Source organism: Echinops telfairi, unplaced genomic scaffold (genome assembly GCF_000313985.2).
Source record: "Echinops telfairi isolate 266 unplaced genomic scaffold, ASM31398v2 ScPeMD7_7423;HRSCAF=8461, whole genome shotgun sequence".
NCBI classification, from domain to species: Eukaryota; Metazoa; Chordata; class Mammalia; order Afrosoricida; family Tenrecidae; genus Echinops; species Echinops telfairi.
This window is the reverse complement of record NW_022111323.1, coordinates 147,511-161,048: the sequence shown is the minus strand read 5'-3', so window position 1 is coordinate 161,048 and position 13,538 is coordinate 147,511. Positions and strand designations below refer to the sequence as shown.

At 41.9% G+C, this 13,538-nt stretch overlaps 1 pseudogene; it reads left to right on the top strand.

The window, feature by feature from the left end:
- The window catches only part of LOC101653102, a 46,592-nt pseudogene that overhangs the window by 24,028 nt on the left and 9,026 nt on the right, over nucleotides 1-13,538 (top strand).

The following is a 13,538-nucleotide window of genomic DNA, read 5'->3' as shown; positions in this document are numbered from 1 at the left end:
CACATACAACTACAATTCACCGACCAAACAAAAGTGAAAACAGTTTTAAAAAATGAAAGAAAATAAAAGAAAACAGCAAAAAAGAACTGAATCTGCTAGGACTGTGGCAGGAAAGCGAAAAGCTAGACGAAGAGGAGAAAAGAAGAAACAGTGAAAGAAGAACAAAAAGAAAGAAATAAAAAGAAGGGAAAAAGAAAGCAAATGAGAGAAAATTAAAAAATAGATACAGAGATAGCTGAACCCCATGATGTGCTGCGTGTAGCACTGTCTCATGCTGTGTGCAGCACTGTCTCAGGGGGCAGGAATTAGCTCTCCTCACTGGGTAGGCAGAGTTGCCCTAGGCATTGGGTAGGGCCTGGAAACCAACAGTGGCATGTGGAAGGAAAGAGAGGGAGAGGAGAGAATCATAAAATCAGAGAGAGAGGATAAGAGAACAAAGAAAGAGAAGAAAGACAGAAAAAGAGAATAGGAAGAAGGGGAAAAACACAACTGTGTTCACTAAGATTGTCTCTGATGGTAAAGAGGGAAGAGAGAAGGAGGAAATTAAGAATAAAGAGATAGCAATCCCTGATTGCTTGAATGTGGTGCCAGAGGGCTTTAAACCCTGCCCTATTATGGCAGGTTGGTGTGCCCTTTTAATTCAGGGACCCACTGGTGCTGGGAGAAATTGCCCTAGTAGCGAGATTACATTAGAGGTCCAACAGAAGTTTCATCAGAAGCACAGTGTGCTGTAAATGGCTGTCACAGCTGCCTCGTGTGGTGTACAGCACTCCCACAGAGGGTAGGCTGCAGTTACCCTTGCTATTTGGGTTGATTTGCCCTAGGTGGAGGGTAGTGGCGTATGATAGGAAAGAGAGGGACAGAAGAGGAGAGATGGAAAAAGAAGAAAGTGAGAGAAAAAACAACACAAACCTGAGCTTATTGAGACAGATTGTGGTGGGAAAGGTAGAAGGGTGAGCGAGTAAAGAAAGAAGGAATAGTAAGCAATAAGTAAGGAGATAACTGAGACTTGACCACCTGTCTGGGGGCGGAGGAGCTCCAACTCTTCCTCAAGGTATGGGGGTAGTGTGCTTGCTTTATGTAGGGTTCCACAGATACAGGGTGGTATCAGTCTCGAAGGCAAGATTGCACCAGTGGCCAGGCGACAGTTTCCACTAGGGTACTGAGCACTGGTGTTCACTGGTATACCTGCCCTGTGTTGTAAGTAGCACTACAGCAGGGGCAGGAGGAGAGGTGTCCACACAGCCCCGTTTAGGACCCTACGACAGGCAGGACCTCCCCAGCTGTGTGTAGTATCACTGAGAGGGAAGCTGGGCTTATTATCCTATCTAGACTGCTGGTGCTCTACTAGATCAGAGGGTTTTATTTTTACCCCCTAGCCAGCTAGAATAGAATCAAATTAAATTATCTCCCTCACTCTGGGCTCCAGCTCCGTGCTCTGTTAGAAGCTTAGACTTTCTTCAGTGGGTCTTTTTTTATGCAAAAAGCCTCCAGGCTCTATAGCTAAATTCTGGCATTCCTTAGGGAGGGCTTCTTCTTACGCTGATTTATGTTAAGGGCCCAGTCTTTGTTCTCCTTGGAGCTAAGCAACAAGACTGGGTTCTGAGTTTTTACTGATAATATATATTTCACTCTTTTAAATATTATTCTTGTGAGGTCCTCCAATTTGGGGGCTATCACGCTGATCCCCAGAGGGGGAGATCCAGCTTATCATGGGGGTTGTTTCCTTCTTGGCCAATTGTAACTGAATTCGCCCCCCTGGACTCCGACTATCTGCCTGTTTTCTCCCACACCGCAATCTGGCTCAGGTAAAATCCTTCTTTTTCTTCTACTCCTAATTATGGCTACCTGCCCCCCCCCCCAACTCCCCAGGCAATCACCTCTAGGAAGCTAATGGCGTGGAGAGCTCTGGTGTGGGGTTCTCCCCGTGTCTGGGATTATGTACCATCTAGGGCGTCAGCCTGGAGAAATCGCTACTCCCAGGGAAAGGGATGGCAGAGCTTTTCAGCTGGAGCCCTTGAGACCAGCTCGCCGAACCTAGAGCGATTTAGAATGCTCTTGGTTTGCATTGTGAGTGGAAATCACACATAAAAAAGGGGTTCATAAGAGAGTTGAGTACCCTAATTCTAATTTCAGGACTCCACCTTTCAGTTTCCTTCACCTTACATCCCAATTTTCTGGTCTGGGAGCAGGAGCTACGGACGGGTGATTCTTAACTAGTCGCCATTTTCCTCCACCTTCAAAACTCTCTCTTATACATGAGTTTCTATGGATTTGTTTTTCTAATGTACCCAGACTAACACAGCTGGCTTCAGATCGCAATACATGAATTGTTGACTTATATAGATTAAACTCTTAAGTGACTGGGTAATGTTTACACAATCATCTCATACACACCTCTTGACTTAGTTTTCTGGAAGGTTCATCAATCACTCTTGTAGGAGTGTCCAATGATTTGGGGCTGATCATAGAGTAATGTTATATGGTTAGAACTGATTGGTCTTTTCCCTCTATCCTCATCATGGGAAGCTGACCCAGTTGAATTGAGGCCTCCCCTTTAGGGGATGGGAGTGAGGCTTAAAATGTAGACGTAAAGGAGTAATGTATGGTTAATATATTGTTAACTCTAGGCAGGCATACTATCTCATTGGCCAGGAAACTGGAATAGTAAGTAAAATGACTTTTGAAAAGCATTCTGACTTTGTCTTGGGATTTATGTATCTGTCTGTCTATCTCTATCTGTCTGTCTCTATACTTATTTAGGTAACTGGTATTTTATTGGATATTTTGAGATAAGCACAAAGACATTATGAATGATTTTTACATAATTTTTAAAGACTATTTTATTGGGAGTTAACACAGATATTGTATTATTCCATAGTTCAATCACGTCAAGCAATTACTACCACAATGAGTTTCCAAACATTCTTTTCCTTGAACTCCTTGACATCAGCTCCCTTTAACCCTCCACCCTCCCCCAACCACCAAGAACCTTTATTTTACTTGCTGTCCCCATAGGTTCATCAAAACAGACAAACATATAACACAAGTTAAAGAGGGTCACTTCCTATGTACACAATTCTTAATTCATGTACCAAAATCCTAAAATGGCATGTAGCTATAAATTATTTTCTAAATTACAGTGAGTTTCCAGCTTTAAATTTGGGGCAAATTTTTCTTAGGATAATATCTAGTACTTATTATTTTCAAAATGTTGCTAATTTGTTGCATCATAAGTCCTGAAAATTTGTAATTTAATGTCACACACTACACATTCAGGTTTTCAACCTTTTCAGAACATGTAGCAAAGTTATCAGGAAAGCTGAAGTACCACTACCAAAGGTATTATAGAATGCACACAGTCCTGACAAGAAAACCATGATTACAGAATGGTTTTCAGGCACACTAAAAACATACAAACAAAACCAGTATGGAAACAGAATTTAAAATGTTCAAGTCATACAAATGCACGATGTTGCCTACAAATGGCCTTTCAACATGTTTTCTTTTAAGGATGCAACTCCCTCCCACCCACCCCCTCCTCATGAAATCTTACATGTTACAGAATATTACCCAAGTCAGTCAAATCTTCCCACTATCCGACATCCCACTGTTTTCTTGTTGGACCAAAAAATAACAACCAGTAAATGATTTCAAGTCCTTAAAAAGTAGCATTTACACTCATAAAAATGGGATAAAGTGGGATTTCCTCTTTCTTAAAGGGGAAATATTAAAAAGAGGAAATATTAAAAATTTTGCATTTACAAAATAGTTGGTAAAAACATTTCTTTGTATTGTAAGACATGGTAGGGAAACATTAATCAGACTTGGGTTTTTTTCATCTTGCTGAACTCTCCTTGCTTTTCATTGCTCATTTTCACCAGGTTAACCTTTAGTTTCTTGGCTAACCACTCCAGCCTGTTTACCTTTTAGTCTCCCTTTCCCTTTTACTTGCACTGTTTTTGTCTGAAAATTTATTCTTTCCTGCTGTCTCTTTTGGCTTTTGTTAGAGTAGTATGAGCTTTTGTTTTAAAGAAAGAGAAGAAATAAGAAAAGAAAAAGAAGAAGAAAAATAAAAGGAAAAGTAGTTACTTTATTTGGGGGTTAAGCTTTGCCTAGAAGTATTGTAGCTGATGTGGGCAAGATGTGTTTCCTAGAGAAGGGTGAGAAGCCTATGTGGGTTCAGGACTTGTGCTGGAAGCACAAAGGGAAAGGATCAATTGAGCAGTTATCATCAGTTTCTTTGAGAAAGTGACTCTACCTGTTTTGGTACTTGGGGTGGCTAGAATATATTTCTGATCTACATTGGCCTGGAAGTGAGGGGTTTGAATGGACTGGCAGATATGGAAAAGTTTCTCAAGGTGGTCTTTGGCTGAGTAGATGCTGAGGGGGAGAGTCGCATACCTCCCAAGAGGCAGAGGTCTCTGATAAGGATGAGACACGGGCTAGTAGGGCTATGCCCCTTTGATTGAGATAGCCTAGGAGGGAGGGTGGAGATGATTCTTTACCAGGTTACAGGCTTTTGCTCTGAATGGCCTGGGGTGATTTAAGGTGGTCTAAATGAGGTGCTAGTTGGCAAATGGGGGCATTGATAACTTGAAGCTTGTAGAAGTGGTGGGGAAAATATTTTTATTAAAAAGGCTGACAGAAGGGATACTACTGATTAAAAACCAGGAATTATAAAAATAGTACAAGATTTTGTTTTAAAAGAGGAGAAAGATGAAAAAAGAAGCTAGGAGTATAAATTCTGCTTTAGAGAATTCAAGAACATGTAATGCAGAGGTCACTGGGGCTATTGGAAGCAGTGCTTAGGAGTAATTGGTTCTGCTCATTTGGGTGTTTGGCCTGGCAAGAATAGGTTTAGGTATATTCTGGATTAGAGGTGAAGGTGTTGGGTGAAGCAGTGAGAGCTAAGAGACCAGAGGTCTTGTAGTTTGGGAGGTAGGGTGGCTTCACTGCTCTGAGATTTAATTGAGGTGGAACAAGTAGAACTTACACTTTCAAGAGGTATTGGTTTCTAAGGGACCCAGGATGAAGTAGTAGAGCTTGCACCTTTTATTGTGATGGCCCAAGGAGTAGGGAGGGGTGAGGCATGTGCAATTCCGGGAGCTAAGGTAGTCCTCTGAGTGAACTGGGGTGGTCTAAATGAGGTGTTGGTAGGTAGATAAGGATCGTGGAAATTGTAGAAAAATATTTTTATTAAATGATATGAAAGAGAGAACACTATCAATTGCAAAGAAATTGTAAAAATAGTTCAAGATTTTGTTTCACAGAAGGGGAGTAAAAGGGGAGAAATAGCTGGTAGACTAAACTTTGTCCTAGAAGGCTTTAAGTCTATGCAGGGTATAGATCATTTGAACAATTGAAAGCAGTGCCTGAGAGTGAGTAGCTCTACTTTTTTTGTGTTTGCACTAGCAAGGCTTGCTTAGTTTATAGTTGAGGAGTTTTGGTAGGTTCATAGGGCCTAATAAACCTGAGTTCTTATAGTTTGGGAGGTAGAGTGAGGCTAATTGTAGCCTGCTGCCCTAAAGGAATAGTACTCAAATGTCCCAGGTCAGTGGTGTCTGGGTTCACATTGTTCAGGTGATGGCAATTTCTGAGGGGGAAATCGAAGTGAGAGGGGTGTGTTTGCTACCTTCCCATAGGGGAAAGGTCATTTCTCTGAATGACCTAGGAGGGAGAGGGTGCATAGTCCTCTCAGAGGGTAGGCTGTTGCTCTGGGCAGCCTGGAATGGTGTAATTAGAGTGCTGATTGGATATGGTGTCATGAGGGGGCCAGGTTACTCAGATTAGCCAGTTTTCAGCCTGGATCCAGAGCAGTTACTGAAGCCTTCTGAGTTCAGGGAATATGACTCATGGTCTGTTGTAGGGGCACTGAAAAGCCTGGGCACTTGTCTATCATGGAGCTCCCACCAGTCTAGGCATGAGTAGGGTGCATGTGCAGTCTTAAGGTCAGGTGTATGCAGTTCAAACCAGCTTTCAGCATCCCAGTGGAAGGAAGGGCTAGGCTTACCTCCTGCAGCTCCCACCATCCTTGGACCAGAGTTGGGGCACATCTGTCACGTATCTATTGGGTTGTTCTCTGGACTGATTGCACTTTCTCTTTCTTTTCTGATAGTTTCCTTCTGGTTCTTGGAGAGGGAGTCCCTCTCTGAGTGATCAGTTGACCAACTTGACCCAGGAAACCTTTTTTTCTTGATTATTGTTATGTAATAGTCTCTTTGTTGTTGTGTAATAGTTTCTCATACTCTTTACAAGAATAGAAAGTCTCATCTTCTTCATAGAAAGTAGCTAGTGGTTTAGAACTGCTGATCTTGTGGTTATAAGTCCAACGTATAATTCTACCAGCAATTTGAATGAACATGGAAATACACGTTTTATTCCACAAAGTCTCCAGAAAAAAGCCCAGTCTGATTGTATGTTAGTTCGGGTTGACTAGAGAAACAAATTCATAGACACTCATATGTGTGTAAGTGAGAACTTTATATCAAATTGTAATTGTACATTAAGAAAACATCACAGGCCAGTTCAGATCAAGTCCATAGTCTGATATTAGCCCACATATCTAATACCAATCTATAAATTCCTCTTCAGACTCATGCAACACATGCAATGAAACTGAATGCAGGAAGATCACAAGCCAGTGGATGGAAAGTCTTGTGGATCCAGTGGTAGTGGAAGCATCTCTGCGCTTCCATGCCAGGGCTCTAGCACAGCTTCATATAGCTTGTCAAAAGGAATGTCTCGCAGGGAGTAAATGTGTGTCCTACTTCCAGCAAGCTATTTATCTCCTCAGTGCCTCCAAATGAGGTCATCAAGCTGTGACCTGATTGACAGGCTACACTCCACCCCTTCTCTCTTTTCTTTTGTTTTTGTTTTGTTTTTCACCCCTTCACTCTTAATTGTCTCAAATTGACAACAGATTATGTAACTACCACAGACAGATATGTTTATTTTGGCCTTATAAAATCTTAAATATACAATCTACCTAAAGTTATCCGACTTCTGATCTTACACAATGTGAGCTAGCAAAGATTTGTTTTAAGCTGCTAAACTTGTATAACTTGTTACATAGCAATAGGAAAACAATAATAAAGCAGACAATTTGTCAACTCTATCACATTCCCTTGGCTTCCTCTGATTTTAGATGCATCTCTACTTAAGAGTTCTATTTCACCTCTAGCTGCTAGTGCTCTACTTCAAGAGTACACTAACATCTTCCTTTTCTTTTGATTTATAGGTTGTTAAAAAGGAGGAAGGTAAAAGGAAACAGAAAAGATCTAGGAAGCAAAACTATGGAGAGAGGTATAAACTTAGGTGTGTACATATGTAAATACATTAATTCATAAAAAATAGAGGCATTGGCCTATGCACATATATTTATATGGCAATACACTGAGGTAGTGGACAAACTTTGGGCCTCTGCTTAAGCTCTGCCTCAACACAAGAACACTTTGTTCTAACAACCTGGCATTCTGTGATGCTCACCCTCCTGTCACAATCGCTGAGGACATATGGGTGCATAAGCAAATATGGTGAAGAAAGCAGATGGTGTCCGGCTATCAAAAGAGATAGCATCTGGGGTCTTAAAGGATTGAAGTTAAACAAGTGGCCATCTAACAGAGAAACAATAAGCCCACATAGAAAAAGCACACTAGTTTGTGCGATCATGATGTGTCGAAGAGATCGGGTAACAGGCATCAGAAGACCCCAAACAAACCAATAAAAACATATTGTTGAGAATGAGGGGACTTGTTGCAGAGACCCAAAACCCTTCTATAGACAATGGGATATCCCCTCACAGAAGGGTCACAAGGAAGGGATTAGTCAACCAGGGCTCAGTATATCACTAATGAAGCATACAATATTCCTCTGGTTCCTTGAAGCTTCTTCACTTCCCACTATTATGACCCTAGTCCTGCCTTTCAATGCAGGCTCGACCGGAGCATGTACACAGGTACAAATAAGAGATAAGAGCTCACACACAAAAAATTCAGGAACAGGAATGGGAGTAGCAATACCAGGAGGAGAGGGTGAAGGTGGGGGGAAAGGGGGCACCTATCACAATGATCAACACATAGCCACACACATTCCCAGGGGGACAAACAACAGAAACCGTGGGGGAAGAGATTCAGTGGTTTGTGTAAGATATGAAAATAACAATTAAAAATTTATCAATGGATCACAAGTGTGGGAGGGAGGAGGGAGGTAAAAAGGGGGCACTGATACCAAGGGCTCAAAAAGAAGGTAAATGTTTACAAAATAATGATGGCAACATATGTACAAATATGCTTAATACAATTGATGTACAGATTGTTATAAAAAAAAGTAGCCCAAAAGTGGAGGGAAATAATGTCCCTAGGGGTAACAAAAAGAGAAAAGAGAACATATAGGATTAGATGATCTGAACGTGTCTGAAAGACATTCAGATATGCAAATTTGGGGGACATTTCAAATGTTTCTCAGATATCCTAGTGCAATCAATACTGCCTGTTGTCTATAGTAGTCGCCAAAATGCACCATTGCATTAGCTTTCATCAATTCAATCTCGCTCCGTGCCCCCCAACTCATATTTTTTGTGAGCACCTCATATATATACATTAAAACCTATAAAAGCCAGAAACCGTATATGGTGTAAGCCTCAAATATGAAGGAAAATTCAAGTATTTTCCACTAAAATGAGGAAAAAATGCAAGACTCAGAAAATAAAGAAATTTCCATGTTCCACTTCTGTATACTTCTCTCAGGCTCCTTTTTTGTTGTGGAAGAAACTAAAATAAGTCAGTGGTGCTGAAAATAAATATATGTAATATATATAATACAGTAAGGTAGAGCAAATACTGTAGTAATATAGATGGCATGATAATTTTATATATGTTGAATTTAAGACTGCTGTAAAATGTGAATCCATTGATTAATTTAGCAAGTATTTATTAATCATATATTATATGTTCCACATTGTGCTGTGGAACCACCAGCAGTTACTCGGGAGAAAGACTGTGCGTTTTACTCCCGTAAACAATTAGTCTCAAAACCCCACAGGGGTCGCTATGAGTCAGCATTTAATCTATGGCAGTGAATTTGGTTTTGGGTTTATGATGTTTATAGAGCAACTATGGTGGCACAGTGGGTTATGTATTTTGCTCTTTGTTGGGAGTTTGAAGCCCTCAGGTTCTCCACTGGAGAAAGATGAGTCTGTCTACCCCTGAGTAAAAATTTATGCCGCAGAAACCCATAGGGGCAGTTATCTGTCCTATAGGGTCTCTATGAGTCAGAATCAACTTGATGGCAGTGCATTTGATTTAGATTTTTGATGAGTATCAGAAGTCCTGGTAGGGCTCCTGGGTAAACTTTGGACTGCTGACCATAGGTCAGCAATTAAAACCTGTGGTGGTTACATAATGTAATATCAACTTGATAAATAAGTATAGGGGTGGAGTCTAGATTGTCAATTAGGTCACAGCCTGATGATGCTTCCCTGTGGGCGTGAGTTTCTCATGAAGATTCTGGGAACTTCCTCTCTCTTGATTCTGTCATAAGAAGTGGGCCACACTCTCTCTCTCTGCTTCACCTTCCTGTTGAGAAGCCACACTGAGAGTTAAAGGAGCCACATGGAGACCTGTGCCAGTGCTGAGATGCTTCCACTGCCACTGGATTCACAAGAATTTTCACCCACTGGTATGTGATCTTCCTGCATTCAGCATCATTAGGAGTGGATATATGACTCTGAAGAGGAATTTATGGACTAATAATGGACATATGGGCTAATATCAGACTTATAGAATTGATCTGCACTGGGTTGGGATGTTTTCTCAATGTATAATTGCTCTTTGATATAAACCCCTCTTTTACATACATATGGGTGTCTTTGGATTTGTTTCTTTAGTCAACCTGGCCTAAAACAAAACCTATGTGTCAAGAAGACTTTTCACTGAGGCTCAGGTTCTACCTGAGCCAATGGTTGCTGAAGTCAATCTGTACCAGCTAGTAAGAATTGTTTTTTAATTTTTAGGAATTTTATAGCATTACCTTGGTAGTTGGAATTAACTATAATGGGAAAATTTTAATTGTGAAAATTGTCGAGGAGACAGAAGAAGATGGAGTCTAGTTAGATTCATCTGCCCAGAGCTTCTGCTGCCAGACCAGAAAATTGGGAGGTAAGGTGAAGGAGACTGGGAGGCTGAGTCCTGAAATTATAATCAGGGCAATGGGGTCTAAACTGAACCCCGCTTTAAAAAATTTCCACTCACAAATCACTAGACCGCACTAAATCCAAAAATGCACTAAATCACTCTAGGTGCAGTGTACTGGGCTCGTGGGCTCCAGCTGAGTAGCTACCTGCACTCTAGTTTGGCAGCGAATAGCGATTTCCCCAGGCTGACGCCCTAAAGGGGACTTAATCCAAGACACAAGGAGAACCTTTGAACTTAGCCCGATAATGCCTGAATTTTTAATTTCAGTAAAAAAATTGTTTTTATTCTTTACTTTCATAGTTATCTATCTATCTATCTATACACACATATATATACTAATATATACATTTAATTAAATGTTATGAAAATGTCATGCTTGGCATTATAGGGTTAGAGCTAGTCACAGGACCCCACACCAAAGCTCCCCTCACTGTTAGCCGCCTTTAGCTCATAACCTGGGTATCAGGGTTAGTGGGTAGCCATAGATTTGGAGCAATTGAAAAGAAGTAAGGAAATTTGACTGAATCAGGTCACAGTGGGGCAGAAAATAAGCAGATAGTGATAGTCCACGGGCGAATTCAATTCCAGTTGGCTGAGAAGAAAACAATCTCTCAGATAAACTGGATCTCCTCTGAGGGTCAGCGTGATAGCCCCCATAAACCCAATATAAAAAAGAGAGAAAAAATATTTTCTCAGTAAAAACTGCAAATCCCAAGCTCATTGTTTAACTCCAAGGCAACTGGTAGAACGAGACTTTAACATAAATTAGCATAATAAGGGAGCCCTTGTTAAGGAAGGCCAGAAGTTAGCTACAGAGCCCAGAAGTTATCAACATAACTAAGGCCCCTTGGAGCAAGTCTCAGTTTCAGAATAACTTAATTCAATTCCAGCTGGCCAGGGGAAAAAAAAGAAAACCCTCTGAGCTATTAGGGCATCAGCGGTCCTGGCACAAGCTAGGACAAGCCCAGCTCCGCTCTCAGTGATCCTACACACAGCTGGGGAGGTTCTGCCTGTTCTGGGGCCCTCCATGGAGTTCAGGGAACATCCTCCCTTCTCTGCTGAAGTGCTGCATACAACACAAGGCAGCTGTACCAGTGAACTTCAGCACTCAACACCACTGTGGAAACCACTGACTGGCCTCTGCTGTGATTTTGCCTTTGAGGCTAATTCCGCCCAGCATCTGTGGGACCCTACAACAAGCGGGCACACCACCTTGCTACCTTGAGGCAGGGTTGGATCTCCTCAAACCCCACAATCAGGAGATCAAGTCTTAGTATTCTCCTTACTTAATACTCTTTTTCTTCTCTCTTTATTCTTTCGCCCTTCTATCTTTTCCACTGCATTCGGTCTCAAAGGGCCCAGGTTTGTTTTTGTTTTTTTTCTCTTTTTCCTCTTCTCTCCCTCTCTTTCCTTTCATACACCACTGCTGGCTTCCAAGCCACTACCCCCAGTCCAGGGCAACTCAACCCAAATTGCAGGGGGATCTACAGCATGCCCTCTGTGGGAGCGCATCACACCACACAAGGCAGCTGACAGCCCTCTACAGCACTCCACTCTGCTGAGGAAACCTCAGTCTGGTCTCTAAGGTGATCTTGCCATCTAGGGCAATTCTGCCCAGCACCTAAGCACACACCAACCTGCCACCTTGGGGCAGGGTTTATACCCCTCCAGGCCCAAGTTTAGGGGATCAGAAATCAGCTATCTCTTTCCTCTTTATTTTTCCTTCTCTCTTTCCCACCACAGTCAATCTTAGCGAATGCAGTTGTATTTTTCCTTTTCTCTTTCTTTCTTTCTTTCTTTCTTTCTTTCTTTCTTTCTTCTCTCTCTCTTTTCATCTTCTTCTTTCTTCTTTTATGTTTCCCTCCTCTCTCTCTCTTTCCTTCCACATGCCACTGCTGGTTTCAAGCCCCCTACCCTCTACCTAGGGCAACTCATCCCACCCAGTTGGGAGAGCTCCAGCCTGCCCCCTGTGACAGTGCTGCAGATGCCACAAGGCAATGCTACACATGGCACATCACAAGGCTCAGCTATTTCTTTATTTTTTCTTCTCTTTATTTTCTTTCCCCTTTTCTTCTTTTTTCCATTCTTGTATGTTGTCTGTCTTTGCTGACGCAATCTTAACAGATTCAGATTTCCTTTTTTGTGGTTTTCTTTTTATGACTGCTTTTACTTTTGTTTTTTCTTTGCATTTTTGTGTGTGTTTATTAGTTTGTTTTTCTTTTTGCTCTTGTCTTTGTTTTTTCCATTCTATATTTCTCTTCTCTTTCTTTCACAAGGGACTACTGGCTTTCAGGCCACTCCCCTCCAGCTAGGGCAACTCTGATGATCCAGTTGGGGAAGTTCCCACCCACACTTATTTGCTTTACACTTAGGTGGGGAAATCATGCCCGTTCTCCACCTTACCAAAAGCAGCTCGGAGATCTCCCCTTCAAATATCTGAGGTAACTCCGGCCCACCAACGGTGATGCTCCACACTGTTGTGGAAACATCCGCCAAAACTCCACGGGTGATCTCTCTGACTAGGTTAATTTTGCCTGCCACCTACAGTACTATACACCAAGGAGTGTACACCCACATGCCCTCTGTGGCACTCCAGTTGCAGGAGGGAAACAACACACACCACCTGAAGTGCTCCAAGCACCATGAGACACACCACGATGGATTACTGAGAGATCAGCCAGTGCAATGACATCCTTGTGGGCCCCCAACCACCCGACCAGCATCCCATGAGAGGACTATCTAACTCATATTCCAAATAACGGAATATCGGTCGGCTAGGGTAATAGTGAAACCACAGGAAGATAGAGAGGTAGCCTGAACTCCCAGTGCAGCTACCTCTAGGTAGTTCATAGAAGCACTCATACGAATCTCCCAAGAGAGAGACCAGTGCTCTCTGACTCTGGAAGATCACACTGGGCTCCTCTAAAACAAAATGTAAACAGTAGCCAGCCACAACAGCCACAAGGAAAAAGCAGGAGAAACAATTGACACTGTCGGAAGAAGTCATGAACCTAATGATGTGCATAGAAGAAGCAGACATTGACCTGGAACAGAAAAAGATTTTCAAAACGCTGCTTGGAGTCATACAGGATATGATGGAAGCAATACAGAAAAAGGATTGAGTGATAGAGCAGATAAAGGCAACATATCACAGGGAAATACAAGTCTTAAGGGACGAAATAATAAAATATATTAGAAAATTAACAGACTTTGCCAACAGACTTGAGGAGGCAGAGAACCACACCAGTGACCTAGAGGATAACCAAACATACCTCAACAAACTGGAAAAGCAGTCAAATACGACAATCAGAGTAGCTGAAGAAAACCTGAGAGCCAGGTCTGATG